Source organism: Tursiops truncatus, chromosome 12, assembly GCF_011762595.2.
Source record: "Tursiops truncatus isolate mTurTru1 chromosome 12, mTurTru1.mat.Y, whole genome shotgun sequence".
NCBI lineage: Eukaryota > Metazoa > Chordata > Mammalia > Artiodactyla > Delphinidae > Tursiops > Tursiops truncatus.
Window position 1 is genome coordinate 20328592 of NC_047045.1, and position 24309 is coordinate 20352900.

Genomic DNA, 24309 nt, shown 5'->3' on the forward strand with positions numbered 1-24309 from the left:
TGAATCTTACTATCTGGCAATAAATATTTTACCTTCACTTCCTCTGATTATAGATTTAATCTAGTTTTGTTTTTAAGACAACTCTTCTATTGCCTTCATTCTTGGAGGAAACACTGGAATATATTTTTAATCTTTGTGTTTTAAGTTTACTATCAAAGACAGGGCATCTCTTCTCTTTGGGTAGGAGATAACAGCAATCTAGATGACTCCTTACATATGACCTTTTTGTCTGTTTGTTTTTATTGAGTATTCTCTTATTTCCTGGCATTTGGGTCACCCATCTCTTTCTCACAGGGTCACTAGACTTGATTTAGTCAGAACAATAGTCTGTCTCAACTGTGGGGTTAATAAGGTATTTCCTGTGCTGTTGAATATTTGCCTTTCTGACTACTGATAAAATTATCTTTGCTATTTGTCTTGGTCTCAAGAGAAAAAAAAAATGTGTATTCACCTTCAAAGCATGCAAGATAATGAAGAAATAGCTCCTGGATCAAGGAATGTCACAATCAGTGTAACTTTAATATCTTTTGTGTCTCTGTGACTTTCATGTTCTGATGCTGTTATTACTGACCCTCAAGTTTAATGAGAGAGCGGCAAGTGTGCTCCATTTCTGAGCTCATGTGCCAAAGTCTGATGGCCACCGACCTGCTCTGGTTAAAACGTCTTTCTCATTTTAAAATTAGAAACGAAAAGAATCTGTTCCTATAAATCATGAATGCTGGGTGAAAATTGACTAAATGATTAAAAGGCTGGTTTTTTTTTTTGTTTGTTTGTTTCTAAACAGAGCTCTGCCAACGATCTGGTCTGGCTGCCAGAAGCTGTGTGTAGGGTGAGAGCCTGGAGGACCTGGGTGGCCTGCTGTCTTCCAGTTTAGAGACCGAAAGCTAAGGTTAGTTTGGGAGAGCCTTTGAAAAGTGTGTGGAAGTATCTAAAGGTCTGTGACAATTTCAAAGGTAAAATATCAATAGCATAATGGACTTCCATGGATCTATATTTGCTCTTGATGTTGGCTGAAGTTATAAAAACTGAGGCTGTCACATCTCTGTGTGTCTGTAAGAGACAAAACAAGCGCCTTTCCCCTTTGTACAAAAAGTTAGTCTTTTATAAGTGTCTGTCGGTAAATATAGCCCTTTTGCGTCTGTGCCTAGAAATCTGGGGGGAAACCCTTTTGGAAATTAATTGGTCATAGGAATTTGTGTTTGTACACAAATGTGGGATGTGTCTAATGTCTACTTCCAATAAGAGGCACATGGGATAGGAGCAGGGTGGAAGGCAGGTACCAGACACTTCCTCTGTGGTGAGGAGAGGATCTTGATTGGTTGGAAGAGACAGCTAGGACCCTGGACTCCTGCCCCACTCCCTGAAGTCAGATGAAGCCCTTTCCACACCTGCCAGAGGACTGGAGAATTGTTTGGAGAGACTGAACTCTAGTGATACTCAGGCACAGCTGGAGGTAGGGTGACAAACCTGGATGAAATCCTTTGATAAAAACAGTAGGGGATATATATATATATGAATTGTATTAGATTATTGAAACTGTTTTGCATAGCTTGGAAAAGAGAAAACTAACTTGGTAATCCTTTCCTGGTTTGAATAATGAGCCTAAATGTGTGTTGGAAGGAACTGCAGGTAGAATATGAATGATCCTTTCGGGTTTGTCTGGAAGTGTCTTCTCAACAGACAAATCTAAAGGGTTATGAATTTTAAATGTCTTCTCTCTTTGCTCTAAAAAAATTGAGACATTTTATAAAAATACACCAAAGCTATAGAACACAGAATATTTATTCTGTTCTCTCTGGAATGACTCTTATTTTGTTGCTAGCCGCCACTCTCCCCCACCCCTGCCTTAATGATCCGCTGATTTTCTTATTTTTTTATTTCTTATTTTCTGGTTTTATTCTCTAGGAGACTTTCTCAACTTTATTTTTCCAATGCTTCTCTTGAATTCTTCATTTCTGCTATAATATTTTTAACTTCCAAGATGTCTTTTTTGTTCTCTGATGGTGCTTTGTTTTTTCAGTCTATTTATATTTAATATGCAATATCTTCTCTTGTCTACGGATAAGAATTAATTATTATACTTTGAAGATTTCGTGACTACTTGCTCTGCTACCTGGAGTTATTTTCTTTCTTAAAAAACTTTTTTCCTATATGTTCATTTTTTTTAAACATCTTTATTGCAGTGTAATTGCTTCACAATGGTGTGTTAGTTTCTGCTTTATAACAAAGTGAATCAGCTATACGTACACACATATCCCCATATCTCCTCCCTCTTGCGTCTCCCTCCCATCTTCCCTATCCCACCCCTCTATGTGGTCAAAAAGCACTGAGCTTATCTCCCTGTGCTATGTGGTTGCTTCCCACTAACTATCTATTTTACATTTGGTAGTGTATATATGTCCATGCCACTCTCTCACTTTGTCCTAGCTTACCCTTCCCCCTTCCCATGTCCTCAAGTCCATTCTCTACGTCTGTGTCTTTATTCCTGTCCTGCCCCTAGGTTTTTCAGAAACATTTTTTTTTTTTTTTTTTAGATTCCATATATATGTGTTAGCATACAGTATTCATTTTTCTCTTTCTGACTTACTTCACTCTGTATGACAGAGTCTAGGTCCATCCACCTCACTACAAATAACTCAATTTCGTTTCTTTTTATGGCTGAGTTATGTTCCATTGTATATATGTGCCACATCTTCGTTATCCATTCACCTGTTGATGGACACTTAGGTTGCTTCCATGTCCTGGCTATTGTAAATAAAGCTGCAGTGAACATCGTGCTACATGACTCTTTTTGAATTATGGTTTTCTCAGGGTATATGCCCAATAGTGGGATTGCTGGGTCATATGGTAATTCTATTTTTAGTTTTTTTGTTTTTGTTTTTGTTTTTTTGCGGTACACGGGCCTCTCACTGTTGTGGCTTCTCCATTGCGGAGCACAGGCTCCGGACGCGCAGGCTCAGCAGCCATGGCTCATGGGCCCAGCCGCTCCGCGGCATGTGGGATCTTCCCGGACCGGGGCACGAACCCGTGTCCCCTTCATCGGCAGGCAGACTCTCAACCACTGCGCCACCAGGGAAGCCCTATTCCTAGGTATTTTATTCTTTTGTTGCAATGGTAAATGAGAGCGTTTCCTTAATTTCTCTTTCAGATTTTTCATCATTAGTGTATAGGAATGCCAGAGATTTCTGTGCATTGATTTTGTATCCTGCTACTTTACCAAATTCACTGGTTAGCTCTAGTATTTTTCTGGTAGCATCTTTAGGATTCTCTATGTATAGTATCATGTCATCTGCAAACAGTGACAGCTTTACTTCTTCTTTTCCGGTTTGGATTCCTTTTACTTCTCTGATTGCTGTGGCTAAAACTTCCAAAACTATGTTGAATAATAGTGGTGAGAGTGGATAACGTTGTCTTGTTCCTGATCTTAGAGGAAATGGTTTCAATTTTTCACCATTGAGAATGATGTTGGCTGTGGGTTTGTCATATATGGCCTTTATTATGTTGAGGTAATTTCCCTCTATGCCTATTTTCTGGAGAGTTTTTATCATAAATGGGTGTTGAATTGTGTCAAAAGCTTTTTCTGCATCTATTGAGATGATCATATGTTTTTTCTGCCTCTATTTGTTAATATGGTGTGTCACATTGATTGATTCACATATATTGAAGAATCTTTGCATTCCTGAGATAAACTCCCCTTGATCATGGTATATGATCCTTTTAATGTGCTGTTGGATTCTGTTTGCTAGTATTTTGTTGAGGATTTTTGCATCTGTATTCATCAGGGCTATTGACCTGTAGTTTTCTTTCTTTGTGACATCTTTGTCTGGTTTTGGTGTTAGGGTGATGGTGGCCTTGTAGAATGAGTTTGGCAGTATTCCTCCCTTTGCTATATTTTGGAAGAGTTTGAGAAGGATAGGTGTTAGCTCTTCTCTAAATGTTTCATAGAATTTGCCTGTGAATCCATTTGGTCCTGCGTTTTTGTTTGTTGGAAGATTTTTAATCACAGTCTCAATTTCAGTGCTTTTGATTGGTCTGTTTTTATATTCTATTTCTTCCTTGTTCAGTCTCGGAAGGTTGTGCTTTTCTGTGAATTTGTCCATTTCTTCCAGATTGTCCATTTTATTGGCATAGAGTTGCTTGTAGTAATCTCTCATGATCCTCTGTATTTCTGCAGTGTCAGTTGTTACTTCTCCTTTTTCATTTGTAATTCTGTTGATTTGAGTCTTCTCCCTTTTTTTCTTCATGAGTCTGGCTAGTGGTTTATCAATTTTGTTTATATTCTCAAAGAACCAGCTTTTAGTTTTATTGATCTTTGCTATCGTTTCCTTCATTTCTTTTTCATTTATTTCTGTATATATGCATATGTGCACAAGTTTATGTATGTACATGTGTGTGTATAATATCTATGTATGTATATCAGACCTTGGTCTCTAATATCATTCCCTTTTGAAAGGAAACAGGGCTCCTTGGAGAAGTTGCTAATTCCAGGGCTGAGGCAGGGTAGGTTAAAAGATGATCCTAGAATATCTCATCTTGCTAGATTATAATGTTAGCCACTAGTTTTGGTGGCTATTTAAAATTACATTAATTAAAATTAAATATAATTAACAAATGTGTTCCTCATTTGCACCAGCCACATTTCAAAAGCTCAGTAGCCACATGGGGCCAGTGGCTACAGCATTGGATAGCATAGATATGGAAAATCCCCAGCATTGCAGAAAATCCTATTGGATGGCATTATGCCAGAAAGTATAAAGGAGTGCTCCCAGAAATAATGAGATCATATCACAAGAACATATGAACCAGTTTGAAGGGAAGAAGGGGGAAATTTGAGCTCTGAAATTGTTAAAAACATTAATGACTTATATACCATTGGAAAAATAGAAATCCATGAATCCATACTGATGATAAGTAAATAAATACATGTATAAATGGGGAGAGGGGAGGGCTCTTACTTACAATAGAATGCTAAGGAATAACCAGTAAACGTGCAAGGAATCTTGTCGTTCAAAATCACCATTTTGGGTCTTCCCTGGTGGCACAGTCATTAAGAATCCTCCTGCCAATGCAGTGGACATGGGTTCAAGCCCTGGTCCAGGAAGATCCCCCATGCCGCAGAGCAACTAAACTCATGTACCACAACTACTGAGCCTGTCCTGTCGAGCCCGTGAGCCACAACCACTGAAGCCCGTGCGCCTAGAGCCTGTGCTCTGCCCCAAGAGAAGCTACCGCAGTGAGAAGCCCGCGCACTGCAACAAAGAGTAGCCCCTGCTCGCCGCAACTAGAGAAAGCCAGCGCACAGCAACGAAGACCCAACGCAGCCAAAAATAAATAAATTAAAAAAAACCCCAAGAGACAACAAAATCACCATTTTGCAACCATCATGGTACAGACTGGTTCAGTTAAGACTCATTAATGGATGCTGAATTTATAGGGAAATTTTGATGAAGGGCAGGATAGTTACATGGTCTCTGTGATGTATTGATTGTAAGGAAAAAATTGTAACTACGGTGGAGAAATAGATACACCTTGACTGGGTGATCAAAATTAACATGAGGGGCAGATGGACGTTGAGTGCCTCCAGATGGGCTAACCTGGGAAGAACATATCACTCAGGTAGTGTTCTGGCTGGGATCCATTACCTGAACCTACTCTCCAAGGAACGATTAGACCAACCCATGATAAGTAATGTTTTACTTGGGATATGAAAACTAATGAAATCCCTGATTCTAGACAAGATTCTGTACTGGAGGGGAAAAAGGCTGTAAAGGACATTGTCATTAGATCAACTGATAGAACTGGATCATGGTGCTTAGACAAAAGTGTTGTATTAATGTTAAATTTACTGAGGTTGATTACTATATAGTGATTATCTAAGAGAATATTCTCATTCTTAGGAAATACACATTGAAGCATTTAGGGGCAAAGGACCAAGATGCATGCAACTTACTCTCAAAGGGTTCTAAAAAATTGTACACACACACACATGCAGGCACACACACCACAAGAGATAAAGCAGATGGGGTAAAACGTTAACAATATACAAATCTGGATAAAAGCCATTTGAATCTTCTTTGTACTATTGTTCTTTAAACTTTTTGTAAGGTTGAAATTATTTCCAAATGAAAAGATTTTAAAAAATATTCTTAACCTTGTCCTTGAAGGTTTTTTGTCATCTGGTCCCCACTAGTTCTCTGCCCTTGTATCTGATGTTCACTCTCTCCCTCTCCCTGGGACCTGGAATACGCCAAGCTTGTTCTAGACTTAGGGATTTTACATCTGCTTTTCGCTCTGCCTGGAATGCTCTCCCTGGATCTTTGCAAGGCTGGTGTCCTCACATCACTGAGATTCGGGTCTCTGTCCAAATGTCATCTCCTCAAAGAGGCCTTCCCTGAAATGCTGTGCATTTCTTCTTTATACTTATCACTAACTGAAATTGCGCACTTTTTTTTTATTGCGTGTTTCTTTAGGTGAGTGCACATTACATGAGGACAGGGACTTTGTCTTGTCAACTGCCGGGCCCTTGATGTCCAGAACAGCCATTCAATAAATATTTGTTGAATGAATAAATTAAGGAGAAGGAGTTTTCTTCATGGTCACTGTGGCCTTGACTGTATCATTAACATTTCTAGCAGGTTAAGCACTTGTTTATGACCCCTCTAGGAGCTGGTCCTGGGTCCTCTGCACCTTGGCAGTGACACTGAAGAGTTCATGCCTGGAGTCAGATGTCTCAGGTCCTAGTGTAGCTCTGACATCCATCTGTTCTTGCCTTTGGGTATGGTACTGACCTCATAGGCTTTTTGGGTGAAGATTTAATGGGTAATAAATAAAAACTGTTTAGCACAGGTGCCTAACACATAGTAAAGAGTCAGTAAAAACTTGCTACTTCAATTATTATTGTATCTGCCTAGCACAAAGCCTGCCAGATCAGAAGTATTTAATGAATATTGAATTGCCAAATATATGAATGCCATTCTTATTTCTTTTTGTTCTTTATTTTGGAAAATACTTCCTAATTTTGGTTGCTGTCTTTTGTTGGCAGAGAAACAAAAAGTCAAAGATTGAAACAATCTATGTACTTATGAGTTAAATTTTTTAAACTTTTTTAAATAATTTATTTTATGATATTGTTTGAAAGAATCTAAATGTTAGATTTTTGTGCATGTGTTGTTCTGATTATAATGGATTTTTTTCCACAGTGATTTAAAAGCATAGTTTAACTATGCATTTAAGGATGGCATTATCCTTTGTTTTCCAGTGAATTGCAAAAAATACATAGCTCAGTTGAACTATCTTTAATGCTATTTTTTCCTTTACTTGTTTTGTTTGTTTTTTTTCACAAAATCTCTATAAGAACTCATTTTAAAGAGAAAAGAAAATCTCTTTTATTTACTTCTATTCGTCATATTCACATTATTTTTCAGTTTATTTGCTCGGTTTTATGTATTCATTAATTGTGATTTAAAATCCCTGTTGGCATGTCCTTTCAATATTTTAGAGTAATTTTAATTTTTTGTTCCAGAGTGCAAAACATTTTAAATTTGTTTTTGAATCTGTGTCTCTCTCCATATGTTTAGGACTTTATTTTGCTATCTATAATTTATATATTATTTTAATTCTTATTCATAATAACATTTCTTACCCTCTTCTAGATGTGATCATTACTAATTCTGACTTACAATAAATTATTAGTATACTTTTGTTACTTTTTGTCTGCATTACTGATAATATTTTATCCCATTTGTTTTTTTAATTAAGGCTTTTTCTTTTTTTGATGGTACATTTTTATTGTTGAATAATGCAAGAAGTTTTAATACCCTGTTTCATTTCTTTTAGATTATGTTACATTAGGCTTAAAATCTGTAAGGACCTGGTGTAAAGTTGTTTAGAAAGAATTTATGATCAGAATCTGTACCCATTACTCTAATCTTTATTCTAAATTAAAAATCAGAATGCATGTATGACAAAAGATTTCACCCCCAGCATCCATTTTGGAAATGTAGAGAACTCCATAAGGCGTTGTGAATTAGGGTATTTTCTGATAGCCGCACCAGTGAAGTCAACACTTTGTATCTGCTCTGTGACCTCAGGGGGCTCGACGTGGATCGCTCATGTTTGTTTTGAGGATCCAGCAGGGTAAGACTGTTGAAGCTACTGGAGTACTGTTTCCCTTGTATTTAAAAAACTCAGCTTGGTTAATAGTTATTAATTCTTACTTTAAAAAACATAGTTTGACAAGGATTATGGGCTGAAATGTGTCCCTCCAAAATTCATGTGTTGAAGTCTGAACATGACTATTTGGAGGTAAAACTTTCAAAGAGGTGATTAAGTTAAAAGGAGGCCATTGGGGTGGGCCCTAATCCAACATGTCTGATGTCTTTATAAGAAGAGGAAATTTGGACACATAGACACGGGGGATGTGTGCACACAGAGTAAAGGCCATATGAAGACATAGCAAGAAAGTGGCCATCTGTAAGCCAAGGAGAGAGGCCTTAGAAGAAACCAGACCTTGAACTTGGACTTCTAGCCTCTGGACTGTAAGGAAATAAATTTCTGTTGTTTAAGCCACCCAGTATGTGGTACTTCGTTATGGCAGTCCTAGTAGACTAATACAGTTAGTCTCTCAAGACTTCTCTTTGTTTGACAAAGAGATTTTTTCAGCTTTACTGGTTGTTGAAAAATGTTCTCATTCCTCAAATTTGTTTATATACCTGAAGCAGAGGTATATAAAATGTGTGGGCTATTAATATTCTTTAACTTAACCTACATTCTGTCATTCCCTTATCCAATGTTATTACTTTATTCTCATTTAAGTAAGACTTAAGGCTAGAAAGGTTATTAAAAATTTCACTATATAATGAAGTGAGAATAGTACTTTCCAAAAGATATGAAATCTTTTCTGGATTATCCCATGGAGGACTTTAAAAAATGGGATACAGGAAACGGGAGAGATCCCAGTAAGACTTAATATTCCAAAGTTTTTTCTCTCTCAGGCAATTAACAGAAGTTCTCCTTTGTCACGTCCAAGATTCAAGTCACAATTCATAACAATGTTTTTTCTTCTCTATGATGTGAGCATTATTATCATCAAAGAACATGCTCAGTTTTACCAAGTGAGTTTACTTGATGGACTAAGTTTTATTTTATTTTTTTAAATAAAGTGTTCAAATACTTAAATTAATGTTTAATTAAACATTAGAGTGCATTCTACTCTAGGTATAGGTAATTATTTTAATTTTAACTTTATAATTTATTTTTATTGAAGTATCGTTGACTTATAGTATTATATTAATTTCAGATGTACAGCATAGTGATTTGGTATTTTTATAGATTACACACCATATGAAGTTATCACAAAATATTGACAGTATTCCCAAACTAGTAGTTGCCGAAGGGAAAAATGGTGGGGGAAGGGTGAAGTAGGTGAAGCAGATTAAGGGGTACAAACTACCAGTTATAAAATAAATCACAGGGATCTAAGTTTTAAATACATATTTTAATATTTTTTCAGACATTCAGTTTTTAAATGTAATTGCTTATACAGTTTAAAATCTGAATCTGAAAAAGCAAACCATCCTTTATCTCTGCTTTTCAGTCTTCTGGTCTTTTTATTTGGTGAACTGTGTTATCATTGCTATCAGCAGCCTGTGGAATTTGTAGAGGAAGCACAGGTCCCGTTGGCATCTTCTTAGAAGCAGACAGAAATGTTCCACAGCTGTCTCTTCATAAGTTCAGTTTCCCTTGTCCCGGTGTGCATGCTTTGGCCAGTCTGCTAAATGAGCTGAGTCACGTGTAGTACGTTCAATGAGCCCTTTGTCTTCTCATTTTAGGCAAAGGAACTAATTGCTCTGATATGTTAACTCGATAACATCACTTAGTCCCATAAATGAAAAGGCAGGAGGGGCCAGAACTGGGAATCTAGTGTGAGGAGAAGTTGCCATGGATGTGGAAGCACAGGGCATTTGGACAGGGATGGGTGTAAGAGCATCACAAACCTGGGTGGGAAACGGAATCTGGAGTCACCAGAATCGCCCGGTGGTGGATGTGAGATGTGATACAGAAAGTGGGTGTGAGGACTGAGTGAGGAGGTGTGCACGGTGGACAGGCCTTGGAGTTCATGGAAGGTACTCTGTGTCCGGAAACCGGGAGCCTCGGGTAGCGTTGCTCAGGAAGGTGGGCCAGGAGACCCAGGCACTGGGGATGCAGGTGAGTCGGCCTGAACAAAAGGGAATGGACTCCAGCTGGGCTGCAGGGTCTGGAGCCTGCAGTTCAGGCTGGGCTTCAGAAACCGGGGGGAGCTCCCCAGACTGGGGAAGAGCAGAGAGACCAGTGGAGGATGCAAGGGTCCCAGAACAGGTAGAGGCTGCTTGCCACCTTTGTTCCAGGCCTTTTGCTCAATTTGGGCCCACTAGTCTGGCAGGTGTATGTCAAGAGCCTGGGAGGGGTCAGCCATGCAGCAAAAGCAAAACCCTACACCTAACATATTACTGGATTTGATTAATTTTATTTAACATTAAAGTTAAATGTTTAAGAAGCTCAGGTAATTTAAGTAGTTCAGGTAAGCACTAGGTGAGTACTTTTTTTTTTTTTTTAAAGAAAAAGAAAGAAGTCCAGCAACAAGATAATGGTCTGAAATACTTCAGCAGTATTTCTAAAAACTGCTTTGCTTTTCAGGAGAAACTTCATCTAAATCCAATGTCATAATTAGAGTAAGCAAAGAGGTACTTTGTGTCTGAAAGTATTTACTAACTTGGGGGTTTTTATTTCTCTGTTGGGACCAAGAGCATATCGGAGGTGGGAATGCTGGGCTTAATGTGCCCAGTGCTACCAAGACACGTGTTTTCATCCAGCTCCTGCCATTTTGGGGCTATAATGGAAGAATTACATGAATCATCAGCTTTCCGAGTGAATCTAATTATACTTCTGAAACAACACTGGGGGGGCTGCCCTGCCATATTATTGTCTCTGCAACTACATCCTATTGACACATAGCCCTGCTGCAAGGATGTGCCTAAGTGCCCATGTGACCTTGTCTCCTGGCTAAGCTGTTTGGATTGTGGTGCCCACCTCTCCCAGTGGACTTAATCCATTGTCTGGCAAGTTCGCCAAAGATTCTTCCTCTCAAAAACTTGAATCAGGACTTCACTCATGGTGCAGTGGTTAAGAATCCGCCTGCCAATGCAGGGGACACGGGTTTGATCCCTGGGGTCCGGGAAGATCCCATGAGCCGCGGAGCAACTAAGCCCATGCGCCACAACTACTGAACTTGCGCTTTAGGACCTGCGTGTTGCAACTACTAAGCCCGCTTGCTGCAATTTCTGAAGCCCATGTGCCTAGAGCCCATGCTCCACAACAAGAGAAGCAACCACATTGAGAAGTCCCTGCACCACAACAAAGAGTAGCCCCTGCTCACCGCAACTAGAGAAAGCCTGCGTGCAGCAACGAAGACCCAACACAGCCAAAAAAAATTAATAAGTAACATTTAAAAAAAACATAAAGTGATTATAGCAGAGGAAAATTCTGAGGAGCAGAGCTATAAAAAAAAAACCAACTTGAATCAAAAGACTCAGTTTGTGGTAGGTGCTGAATCTTGAGGTCGTGTAATGTTGGGGTCGAGGTCTGTGCCTTTAAAGGCAAAACCACCTACAAGCTAAAGTTGGGGGCAGTTAGAGAAACTATGAATAAGAAATTCTATCTGCAGCCCAGATACTACAGCAGTTACAGAGAAACAGATGGAAGCCGGAGTGGGGTGGGGGAGTGTGGAGATTGGTGGGGAGAGAGATTTAGATAAAGAAATAGACCAAGAGGCTGAGACAGTATTTGCTTTGACTTTGGATGGCTCCATGTCCTGCGAGGCCCTCTTTATTTGAACTAGCTTGAACTGTGTTTATTCCTTGTTCCTAAACTAACTTTGACTACAACAAACACAAAAAGTTAGGCCAAAGACCTGCTTGTAGAAGTGAGGTATGTTCAAGAGAAGGTAGTTCTGAAAGTAATCAAAGCTTCATGGAGAGAATTTGACACGAATAAAAACCTCTAGACATATTTCAAGCTATGAAGAGTCAGTAAGTGTGAAACTATAAACCATACTGTTCCCAGAAGCTACTTTTACTGAAATATTTTCGGAGTCAGCAGTCAGGAATTTTGGAAACTTCTTGTTTAGTTTATCTGACTTCTGAAAACTTGGCTAATAATTTTAAAGTCACCTTTTATTTGGTATTTTATACCTCCTTACCTGGAGATGTCTGAGGGAGGGAAAATGTACTTATAATATTGTGGAAGAGACAAAAGCTTAAGTCTATACATTCTCAGAGAGAATTTTGTCACATTACCAAGTTGGTGACAAGAGAAGGTGAAAGAAAAGTAATTTATTACTCTCAGCTTGCACCTAAGAGTTATGGTGATGGTTGAGTCATCTGTCCGCCCTGACCTATTTCAGTGATATTTGTGGATTATTTATTTCCCTCTGGCATTACTGGGTGCCAGAGTTTTGTGAAAAGAATTGCAGCTCAGAACTCTGTGGGAGGATGTGTTTTGCTATTAGCTACTTACACAATTAAAAAAAGAGAGAGATGCATTTATATATTGAGTGGGCTGACCAGCCATTTCTTTTGGAGTTTAGTGAAAAGAAGGAAAGAAAACAGTACTATCACCATGAATGAAGATTTGAGAACATTTCAAAACAGGAGTTCAAAGATTAGGGGAAGCAAGGTAGATAGTGGCTGGAGCCACTGAGAGGCCTCTCTCCCTCTAAACTAGTGACTCCCATTTTGGGGGGGAAACCCTCTGGGCTATGCTAATTATCTCAAAAGATACTATGAGATTGATTTTATGAGATTGATTTTTATTCATTGATTTTTATGATATTAAATTTAAAGAAGAAACCATGTCTTCAGGAGAATTAAAAGGGACATTATATGTGAAAATCTCCACCTCGGTGTCTGCTATGTGGAAGTTGTTTCACAGAAGCATTTTTAATTTGGGAGGAGGTGTCACTAATTCAAAAGCCATCATTGTTCTATGATTTTCGAAGAAGACCTTTAAACCTGAAGATTGAATTAATAGGGTCTTGGGAAAGAGAACTGACGCTTTTTCTGTGGTTTTGGACCATTGGTCATGGCAGGAATTAGGATTATCTGATTGTCTAAGTGACTGAAGTTTTCCTATAATAAAGCTGTTTCTATGGCTTAAGGGGTGTGAAGTCTGTGATCAACAGAACATTTTTGATTTGGTAGCAAAAATTCTCTGAAATAAGCAGTGCCCTGCTGATCCTTTCCCTAGTGTCTGTCCATGTTAAACTTACTCTATGGTGAAAAAATATGTGACCATGTGTGCTGAGGGGGCTCCTGTCCTTGCTGATTCTTTGAGAGAGGGAAATGATTAGAGATCCAACTTCAGCACAGCTCATCCCGGGTTAAAATGTGAGTTCTTTAACCTGGACGCAGAGTCCTTCTTGATCCAGCCCTTCTTCAGGCCCATCTTCCCTAACACCTTGGGCCTTGTAGACATACTAGTTACCACCCATTGTTCTCTGGAAACCAGACTGTCTCTCTTGCATCCATATTTCCTCTCCCTGAAATGACCTCGTACCACATCTCTCCTGTCTGTTCTTTTTTTTTTTTAAATAAATTTATTTATTTGTTTATTTCTTTATTGGCTGCTTTGGGTCTTCCTTACTGTGCGCGGGCTTTCTCTAGTTGCAGCGAGCGGGGGCTACTCTTCGTTGTGGTGCGCGGGTTTCTCACTGCGGTGGCTTCTCTTGTTGCAGAGCGCAGGCTCTAGGTGCATGGCTTCAGTAGTTGTGGCACACAGGCTTAGTTGCTCTGCAGCATGTGGGATCTTCCCTGACCAGGGCTCGAACCCGTGTCCCCTGCACTGGCAGGTGGATTCTTAACCACTGCGCCACCAGGGAAGTCCCACCTGTCTGTTCTTTCAGAGTCACCTCACATGTCTCCGGGCAGCCCTTCTTGACTCTTCCAGTTGCAGTTCCTTTTACAGCCATCATTTCATTTGATCATCACGGCAATACATGATTTAGGGAGGGCAGATATTAGTCAATAGCATCCCCATTTGATGAACGAGGCAAAGGAGCTCAAGATAAGTGACTTACCCGAGGCCAAAAATCTTATAAACAACGGGATCATGACTGGTACCTAGATGTTCCTACACTAAGTCTAGTGTTTTATTCCCGTATCTCACACTGATTTTGGAAGAGAGGCCAGGATGGAATTTTACTTCTAGTTTTGGCTGCTGCGGTTGGCAAGGCTAATGAGACGAAACAAGTTTTGGATGAGAATGAGGGACAATTCCTAGAGGAAAATTTTGCTTTACTTTATGAATAGATATTTATTTGGAGTTCAATAGTCGTCTCCTGGTATAACTGGGGTTTTAGTATTAGTATCATTAACAGTCTCGTTTATTAGTTTCTTGGCTTAGAGAGTTGCCTATATTAAAATCTAATCACACCTACCTAGATCGGAAGTCAGCAGAACTTGATTCCTAGAGGCACAGGATATAACGTTGCCCTTTCACCTCAGTCCTACTGGAGGGCTCTGCTTATGGAGTGATGATTACTTCATTGCTATTGGACAAAACTTTATTGGATCATAGTCAATTTAACATATGTGGACAGTGCACGTGACAGCAACTCACTTTCCTTGGAAATTTAATTCTTGGTATTGAACTCACTGTTATTTTTATTTCTTCATGTTATGCTTTATATGTTTTTCTTAATTTTATTTCTCTGGGTTTATTTCTTCAAACACTTCTTCATTTCTTTGCCTAGTTTATATTTTTAAATGTTTGTGGACTCCTTTTTCATTAAGTCTTTTCTGAGACATTTAACATCTCTAGGATTTTCCCTCATCAACCCGTCTCTTCATGTTTGTGCACACTTTTGTTTTTATTAACTTGCTTCAGATTCTCTTTAAACATACTTAAAACATATCATGGGTGTGATCTCATCAGTCAGATGCAGGCTAGAGAGAGAGACATCCCTTTCTTTACTCTTAATTTAATGCTGCTTTTATTGCTAATTTGGATTGTTTATGCCCAAGGGCCATATGTTTCCCAGGAAGCTCATGATAATCTCTTTTCATGGAAAAGATGAGGGAGAGAGTAGGGCTTATGGACAGAAACCTTATGGGATTATGGGATTCAACAGGAGTTGTCTGGACTAGGACTTGAAATTGTACCCACTGGAGACTGTAACAGAGGTCAGAGTCCTGGGAAAGAGTTGTGAACAAAGAGTGCAAGATGAAGTACCTCGTGTCTCCAGATATGGACAGAGAGTATTAGTATGGATTCTGGGGCCAGTAACTCTGGAGATCGAGGCAGTATGTTAGGGATGAAGTTTGGGGAAGAAGATGACTAGAGCAGGTGCAGGCTGAAGAGGACCCTGGAGCACCAGAGTCAGAACTGGCGCTCAGAGAGGAGAGGAGAGCAGGGCAGCCTGTGAGCACTGGGGTGGAGGCTTGGGAGTGAGGCCATTATCACTCCTGGGACATGGACCAGTGAAAGGAAAACTCAATATTGGACTTTTCTTGACCATACTACGTGGAAGCTTGTGTTCCATTCTCCTAGGAATTTCCTTGCAAATGATTCTCTGTGAATGTAAGAAAAGATGATTAAATGGAACTCCAACCTCATCCCCTTTCTTCTGTCTTGAGAACTAAGGCCATTTTTGTCATTTTCTTTCTTGGGACAGCATTTTGTCTTTGTTGATTAACCTAGAGAAAAAATTATGTTGGTTAGAAAGTATTTCAGGAGAAGAAAGTATTTCATTGGCAAACTTGCGAACTCTGTTAAGATGAAGAGAACTGATTTAAAGTAACTTCCACCCTCAGTTGGAAAACAAATGAAATGTCACTAAGGCAGATTCTAAATTTCTGGCCATCAGCTCCAGGCTTTCTCCCCATATGTATGTAGTGATAGCGCCCTGTCCCCACTGTAGGAGAAGGACACTCCAGTTTCTGAGCAGGAAGTATATTAGCAGCTGGATTGCTAATCATAAATAAAAAGTTGAATTTTTGACTTAATTGTTGCTCCTTAAAGAGCAGGCACTGGGTGCCCATGATAGCAGGATTTTCTGGGACAGTGACAGATTGCAAGGTTGTCTCTCAACAACAGCTGAGAGACCCTGAAGTCCTACTCTCCTATGAGCTCCATGCACCATTGGGTCGCTGGGTATTATGGCTGTGCTGCTGGGGTCAACTCTGCTTGTTTCCTAATGCTGTGTTACCCGGTCCTGGTCAAATAGTCTTTACCCTGGTTGGTATTGCCAAGGTCAGGCAAGCCTCATTTCTAAGATAGTACCCATTCTGACAGGAGCTGAATGTGGCTGGAACCATGGCCACCCTGACCAGCACCACCATCTCCATCATAGCAACATAAGAAAATAACTGGGAAGGAAGAGATTTGGGAAGACAATAAAAGGAGGAAGCTTGCCTTCTTTGAATGGGAACTTGAAATTTGCTACCTGTTTCTAGAGCAGGTGTATCAGCTGCCTAGTCTTCCTTCCTCCCTCCCTTCCTTCCTTCTTTCCTTCATCTCCTCCTGGAATTGAAATATAGATTAGCGTAGCAGTCATATTTTGGAGAGGAATGTATGATAATGTTTTTGTGTTGTCATAAAAACAAATAAAGCAAACAACAATAGCAACAGCAATAAAGGCCAACATCACAATAAAAGAAGCAACCAATACCCCAAAACACTTGATTCGTGGATTCTGTTTTCATACTCTATGTGGAGAAGGGGAGATGTTCCAGTATTAGAAACTCCTCCCCGACCTTTGAAAGATGGAGCGCTTATTAGATTTACGTAGTTAATTTTAAAGAATAGTCAATAGAAAAAAAGGATTTATTAAAGTTGTGGATGGTGGGTCATGACAAGGACCTTCTATCTTGAGGAGGAAGATAATTTCATTTCCCCCCAAGTATGTTTCAATACAATTTAAAATATCATGTCAACCTTATCTTCAAATTATTTTGGCTTGCAGGCAAATATCCTTGCAACTCCAACCTTTAAGATGCTCTCAAAACTAAATAACATTAAAGTTATACAGCAATGCAAATGAGCTTTTGACATTAGTGGAAACACTTTCAACGTGTTGATAAACTGCAACTTAATTAGCAATCTGCTGTAACTAAGTCATTTAATGAAAAATAATGCTGATGTATTCCTGAGTGACTCTTACATGTACATCAGGTAAAAATGCATGGTAATCAGTTTTCCCGTGAAGGTTCTGTAGCTATGTGAAATATATAGATGACATTCTAAGAAACCAAAAATACTAAAATAGTCTGACCGGGCATTTAAAGATGTTAGTTCTGAGCAGTGATGCGATCTCACTGAATTTGGAATATTTAAGCTTCAGCATCTTAGATATTCACAGGGGTGTTCTACTCCTCCGAATCCTATAATTGTCTGGGTAAAACTTGCCTGTCCTTTGAATCCCAGCTCAGATGTCAGCTCCTTCAGGTAAACTTTCTTATTCTTCCCCCTTCCTTTGAATATCCACCCCCCCTTTCTTCTATCTCTCTTAAAATATTTGACCCTTCCTGCCCTCCTTGTGTTGTAGTTTGTCTTATTTGTTCTACTAGATAAGCGCCCTGAAGGTCACGATTCATTTCCTTCACCTTTGCATCTCTTACAATGAGGATATTATAGAAGTTAATTTAATAAACAAATGTCTCCTTATTCTATTATCCTGCTTTGTTTTTTTCATGGATATTATCATTAGCATTTTGCTGTGGTTTTTTTCTTACTCACTTATCATTCTCTTACTCTCAACTTAAATGAAGCCCCACAAGGAGCAGGGACCTTACCTGTCTTGTTTATACTTCAGTATTCCCAGCACTTAGCATGATAGCTGACACATAGCAGGAGCTCAATAAATGTTGTCAGCTGATTAAGTAATTGAATGTAGAGATGTATAAATTATTCAATGATGCAAATAAAAATTATAGAGGAAAGTGTATGTTGGAGGCCCAATTATCTTTATTGATTCATAGGTATGTCTCAAACTACAAGCCCCTTCCAGTCGTTTCCATGAACATTCTAAGGCCTTTCTCTTTTTCACTGTTTCACGGATCACAGGCACCGCTGGCCAGGTAAGAAGTGGAAGAGCAATGAGAATCAAGAACTCACTCATAGTTACAAAGTATCGATGAGAGAGGCGAGATGAGAATTCAGAGCTTAAGAATTTTGGTCCATGAATCTTTTTTCTCTCTGTCTTAATTTGTGGTAGATTTACTATGAAACTAAGGAAGCATAAGCTTCAGACCCTTCCCTTGCATGGGCCCCTTCCAAAGCCCTGGACCTAGTTTTGTATTTTTAATTTTTATTTTATTTCTCTTTTAAAGAGGATCTCCCCATCCTCAGTTATATGAACCTCATGCCCCACGAAACCTAGATGCATCTTTCCTCCTCCTCCAAACTCTAACTTTGCCTCAGTTCTGCACAGCCACTCACCACACTTGCATTCTTCGAAATCTGTACTCTTTCAGTTTCTGCTTTTCTTGAGTTCTCCGATTGCTCTCTGTGTATTGATATTCTACCAAAGCTTTCCCCCAGTCTCAAAAATTCTAAAAAATACTGTAGATTTGTAATCAGACTACCAAGTTTAAATACAGATTGTGATTTCATAATGTTCCCTGGCCTTTAGTTATCGGGATAGTCTAAATTTCCCATGTTTTAAGGAATATTCAAAGCCTGGATTTAGAGATTTTATTTAGCCTGAAAGCAGTTTTGTTTTTCTCTATAACCAATTAGGCCCTCACGTGTAATGAGAAGCATGTCACATCTTTAATAAATACCTGAACAGACCTGGGTCATTGTCACAAACAAAATTCCATCAACTCTAAGAACCAAATACCCTGGCTGTGCAAGAATTTGGGGGGCACCAGATACCCATGATGTTTTAGCTTTTAATTCCCCTCCAGGTCTATACATTGCATTTTCAATTTTTTTCCAGAATTATTTCCAAAATGCATCAGAAGCACAAAGCTATATTTTCAGTCTTTACTGTTTTCTCTAAACATCTCCCTGAATTTTAAAATTTGGTTGTTCTTTAAATGTTGAAAACTTCAGTAGGGAAAACACCTTTTCTTTCCCCTTACTTGTATTTTTCAGCTTCCAAACATAAGGCACGCTATAGCAGCAGCTGCAAGCATGAATAAAAACACAATAATAAATGAGTTGGAGCTCAAAGAAAACATTCCAGGCCAGTTCTTGCATCCCCTATGCCAGCCTTGGCAGAGGTTTTATGTTGCTGGGTCAGCTGGTGGGAAAGCTGCAGGGAAATCAGGAGAGCTGCCTGCTGGCGATGATAGCTCTGCTCCTCTCTGCTCCTGCAGGTGTTGGGCCAGCTCCGGGGGCATAGTAGGTGCTTAGCAATTGTCTGCTGAATTGGTTGCCAGTACCAGGAATCTAGAATGGCAGCAGCAAAGGAAAGCGATATGATGGCCACCATTTATTGAGCACTTACTATATGCTCGAGCATATGCACAGTGCTCTATATGCACAGTCTCGAAGGGCACTGGACATTTTGCTTGAGCTATTCTGATGTAGCTGTTTTGACATAGCTATTTGGACACTTTAGCAAACAAACCATGATGTTTTCAGCTTTCTAAATACCAAGTCACTGACACTCTGACTCTCTCTGAGCCATAGCCCATTACCAACTCCCAGTCCCGAGGCAGGGCTCAGGCAGGCGTGAGGGATAGGAAGCCTCTCACTTGAAAGCACACGAAGCAGGGTTCATATGATTATCACACTTGCTAAGTACAAAAAGCCTTCTCATGCCATCAAGCATCCTAAAAGACAACTATTCATTCTCTGAGAATTCGCTCTTGTGTATCTCGCTGTCTCAGATTTCTTTTTGAACGTGTAATGGTCATACTCAGTGATTTTTAATTAACAAGCACATGTATTTACTTAAAAATAAAACTTTTTGATTTCCAGTTGGAAAACTAGAGCAGTGGATCTCAGTGCTCCTAGAGGCGCATGTGAGAATACAAGTTTTAAAAAAGGATATTCAGTATGTAATATACTTTTATCGCTGGAAAAGGATAAGGGTAATCATTAAAAATATCAACTACACAAAAATAAGTAAAATAGATAGTAAAAGTCCCCCACAGTTAGGGTGGGCATTTAGGATCGAGCAGCAGGCAGTGATAGCTGTATTTATTATTCGATGATGAAAAACAACAACAGCAAAACAATGATTTTCCTACATCAAAACAAGCAGAGCAAAAATTCTTGCTTCAGGGCTTCCCTGGTGGCGCAGTGGTTGAGAGTCCGCCTGCCGATGCAGGGGACGCGGGTTTGTATCCCGGTCCGGGAGGATTCCACATGCGGCGGAGCGGCTGGGCCCGTGAGCCATGGCCACTGAGCCTGTGTGTCCGGAGCCTGTGCTCCGCAACGTGAGAGGCCACAACAGTGAGAGGCCCACGTACCACAAAAAAAAAAAAAATTCTTGCTTCAGTCTCTACAAGCTGAATCTCACACACCTATCTGGTAGACCTTGTCCAAGTTCACATGACTTTGTAACCATCAGAGTCATGTCTGTCTGATTCACCAGGCTTGCCCTTTTCAACTATACTTTCTGTGCCAAGCAGAAGATCTGAAAAACAGTGACCAAGCAATTGCAACCCACTGCAGGCAGCCTTTGGTGCAAGATGCTGGGTGTTGAACAACCTTGGCTGATAGCCCTGGCTGGGGCATGAGGTAGGTTGGGACAACATTCAGATCCTGCAACCTGAAGATGTCCTCTGCCCTTTGAAGGGCTCTGGGTGGCTGATCCTGGTGTTTTGGGGGCACTTGCTGCCTTGGCTGAGATGTAATAGCTTTGCCACCTCATGGAAGTGTCAGCTGGTGTCATATCACAATGTCATCTATGAGTAAGGATGGACGGGAAGCAGCCACACTTGTCAGAGCTGTTTGCAGTTTTGTAATGCTGTGGCGAAAATGGGCCATTATAACCATTGTCTTAGAAGAAAAGCCATAGTAACAGCAAGCTATGAAATGATGTTGTGGCCTGTTAGTCTGTCTGCCCTAGATAGGGAAAATGATATTCATGGAACTTTCTCTCTGCTCCCACCAAAAGGTTATACTTAGCAGAGCCCTGCTGAGGTTGTATGTATTGTGAGATGTGATGCGGATAATTGATCCCTTTACTCAAAGATCCCTTTTGTTAATGTTTAATAAATAAGCAAAACCCACTAAAGGCTGTGGTCAGTTGATCTGGCTATAGTGAGAATCTTTTCTCTCTCAGCTGGAGAGGCTTAGGGACTTACAGCATTGAATTTTGAGATTATAGGAACAAATAGGTTTAGCTATTTCCATTGCCAGAGGTAGAAAATATTTGGAAGTAAAATGCCATGAAACAATTATTGGAATTCCAGGGACCAGAATTATAAAATATTAGAATTGGAAAGAGGATTGGAGAGTAATGATTTTTTTAAACATTTATTCATTCATTAATTTAACAAATATTTATTGATCGCCTACTATATCCCAGGCATTGTTCTGGTATTCATTGGAATCAGTGAATAAAGTGGACAAAAATCTCTTTCAACCCTGTTTCCACTGAGTTCTAGAAAAGTCACAACCTTAAAATCGCACAGCTAATTAGGAGGAAAATTATTCTTGGACCCTAGTTCTCCCACTTCAAGCTTTGAGCTATTTCCATGATATCCCATCACCTTAGTTCTAATAATATACAGATGAAGTCAGTGTCTGCATTGAATAAAGTGTTGTGTTTATATTTTATAGCAGATTTTTTTGTTGTTCATTGAAATAACAGAGCTCTGTGCATACTATGCACAGAGTGCCTGGCATATAGCAAGCATTCCACAAATATATGTTGAATACATGAATGAGGATAAGCAATGAACAAGAGAGACACATTTCCTGCCCTTGTGGAGTTTACATTCTAGAGGTTGTGTGAGATATTAAACATGGTCACACATTATTTGCAGCTCCTCCCATCAAGAGGTGGAACATAAAAGTTTTAAAATTTACTTTATATTGAGATATGATTGACATATAACATTTGTGAAGTTTAAGGTGTACAAACTTCTTGGTTGGATATATTTACGTATTGCAATATGATTACCACTGTAGCGTTAGCTATCACCTTTATCATGTCACATAATTATCATTTTTTGTGTGTGTGGTGAGAACAATTAAGACCTAGTGTCTTAGCAACTTTGGAGTTTACGATAACAGTATTGACTATAATCACTATGCTGTGCGTTAGGTGTCCAGAACTTATTTATTTACTAGTTGCAAGTTTGTACCCTTAAACAACATCTTTCCTATCTCCCCACCCAACAGTCCCTGGTAAACACCCTTCTACTCTGTGTTTTTATGAGTTCAGCTTTTTAAAATCCCACATATAAGTGATGTCATAGAATATTTGTGTTTCTGATTTATCCCACTTAGCATAATACCCTCAAGTTGTATCTATGTTGTTGCAGATGGCAGAATTTCCTTCTTTATCACGGCTGAATAATGTTCCATTGTACGTATATACCAAGTCTTCCATTCATCCACTGACAGGCACTTAGGTTATTTCCGTATTTGGCTATTGTGAATAATGCTTCAGTGAACACGGGTGTGCTGATATCTCTTCAAGACACTGATTTCAGTTCCTTCGGTTATGTACCCAGGAAAGGGATTGTTGGATCATATGGTAGTTCAATTTTTAATTCTTTGAGGAGCCTCTATACTGTTTCTCATAATGGCTGCACCAATTTACATTCCCATCAACAGTGCACAGGTATTTCCTTTTCTCCACTTTCTCACCGACACTTGTTATTTCTCATCTTTTTGATAATAGTCATTTTAACATGTGTGAGGTGATACATTATTGTGGTTTTAATTTTCATTTCCCTGATGATTAGTGGCGTTGAGCATCTTTTCATATACCTATTGGCCATCTGTATGTCTTCTTTGGAAAAATCTCTATTTGGGTCCTTTGCTCATTTTAATAGTGGATTATTTGCTTTTTTGCTGTTGAGTTCTTTATGTATTTTGGATATTAACCCTTATCAGATATAAGGTTTGTGAATGCTTTCTCTCATTCTATAAGTTGCCTTTTCAATTTATTGTTTCCTTTGCTGTGTGGAAGCTCTTTAGTTTAATGTAGTCCCACTTGTTTTTTTAAGATGTGGAGCCTATTTTCCCATACCTAAAATCTAGGTTGACCTTGTGACTTGCTCGAGCAACAAAATGCAACTTTTGTGATCTTATAGGATATCCTTGAAGCTTCTGTTCTTACTTTCTTCTTCTTTTTTAAAAAAAATATTTATTTACTTATTTGGTTGCACTGGGTCTTAGTTGCGGCAGGCAGGCTCCTTCGTTGCAGCTTGCTAGCTCCTTAGTTGTGGCATGTGAGCTCTTAGCTGTGGCATGCATGTGGGTTCTAGTTCCCTGACCAGGGATCAAACCTGGGCCCCCTGCATTGGCATTGTGGAGTCTTAACCACTGCACCACCAGGGAAGTCCCTGCTCTTACCTTCTGAGAACACTTTTGCTACCTTGTGAAGAAGTCTGATTGAACTTTCTTGAAGATGAAAGATCACACAGGGAGAGAGTCTCAGCTCTTCCAGCTATCCCCGTCAAGCCTGCCTGGTTCTTAATCTACCTGACAGTGGAGTGGCATGAAGAACCCCAGCCAAACACAGAATCAGGAGAAACAACAATCGTTGTTTTAAGCCAGTACTTTTCCAGCAATAGAAAATCAATATAGAGGGAGATAGATAGTTATTAATTTAATAATCATGTAAATTATAATTACAAGTCAAAATAAGTGCTATAGAGGAAAGGAACATGGTACCATGAAAGTATGTAAAAGAGGAATGGATTCTCTCTGGAAAATTAACAAAGGCTTCCATAAAGAGTAAAGTTTATGTTGAGATCTAAAAGCTGAGTTAAAGTTAGAAGCGTGAGGGAAATGTGTTTCATTTAGAGGGAAGAATATGTGCAAAGGCACTGTGGTGTGGGAAAGTGTGATGTATTTAATGATCTGAGAGAAGGTCAATTCAGCTAGAGGGTTGAGGGTGAGGGAAAGAGGCAGAGGATGTGATTTATAGGACCTTGTAGGCTATGTTAATATTTTTGGTTTTTATCCTAAAAGCAATGGAAAAGGTTTTAAGCTGGTGTAGGGGTAGGATGGAAATGGTGTTAACATGCATGGGTTTACATATAAAAAAGTCAGTGTGACTGTGAATGGAGAATGAATTGTGAACCATCCAGACTGGATAGAAGAGGACTGGTAATTATAACTACTGTTTATTGCAGTGGT

General features: G+C 39.3%; 1 long non-coding RNA gene across 3 annotated transcripts in view; it reads left to right on the forward strand.

Moving 5' to 3' along the window:
• LOC141275998 (uncharacterized) overlaps window positions 1-24309 on the forward strand; it is a 447783-nt gene that overhangs the window by 179852 nt on the left and 243622 nt on the right. For all 3 annotated transcript variants that reach the window (XR_012324734.1, XR_012324733.1, XR_012324735.1), the window contains exon 2: window positions 785-889. This is a non-coding gene — a long non-coding RNA (uncharacterized lncRNA). The remainder of the gene's footprint in view (window positions 1-784; window positions 890-24309) is intronic.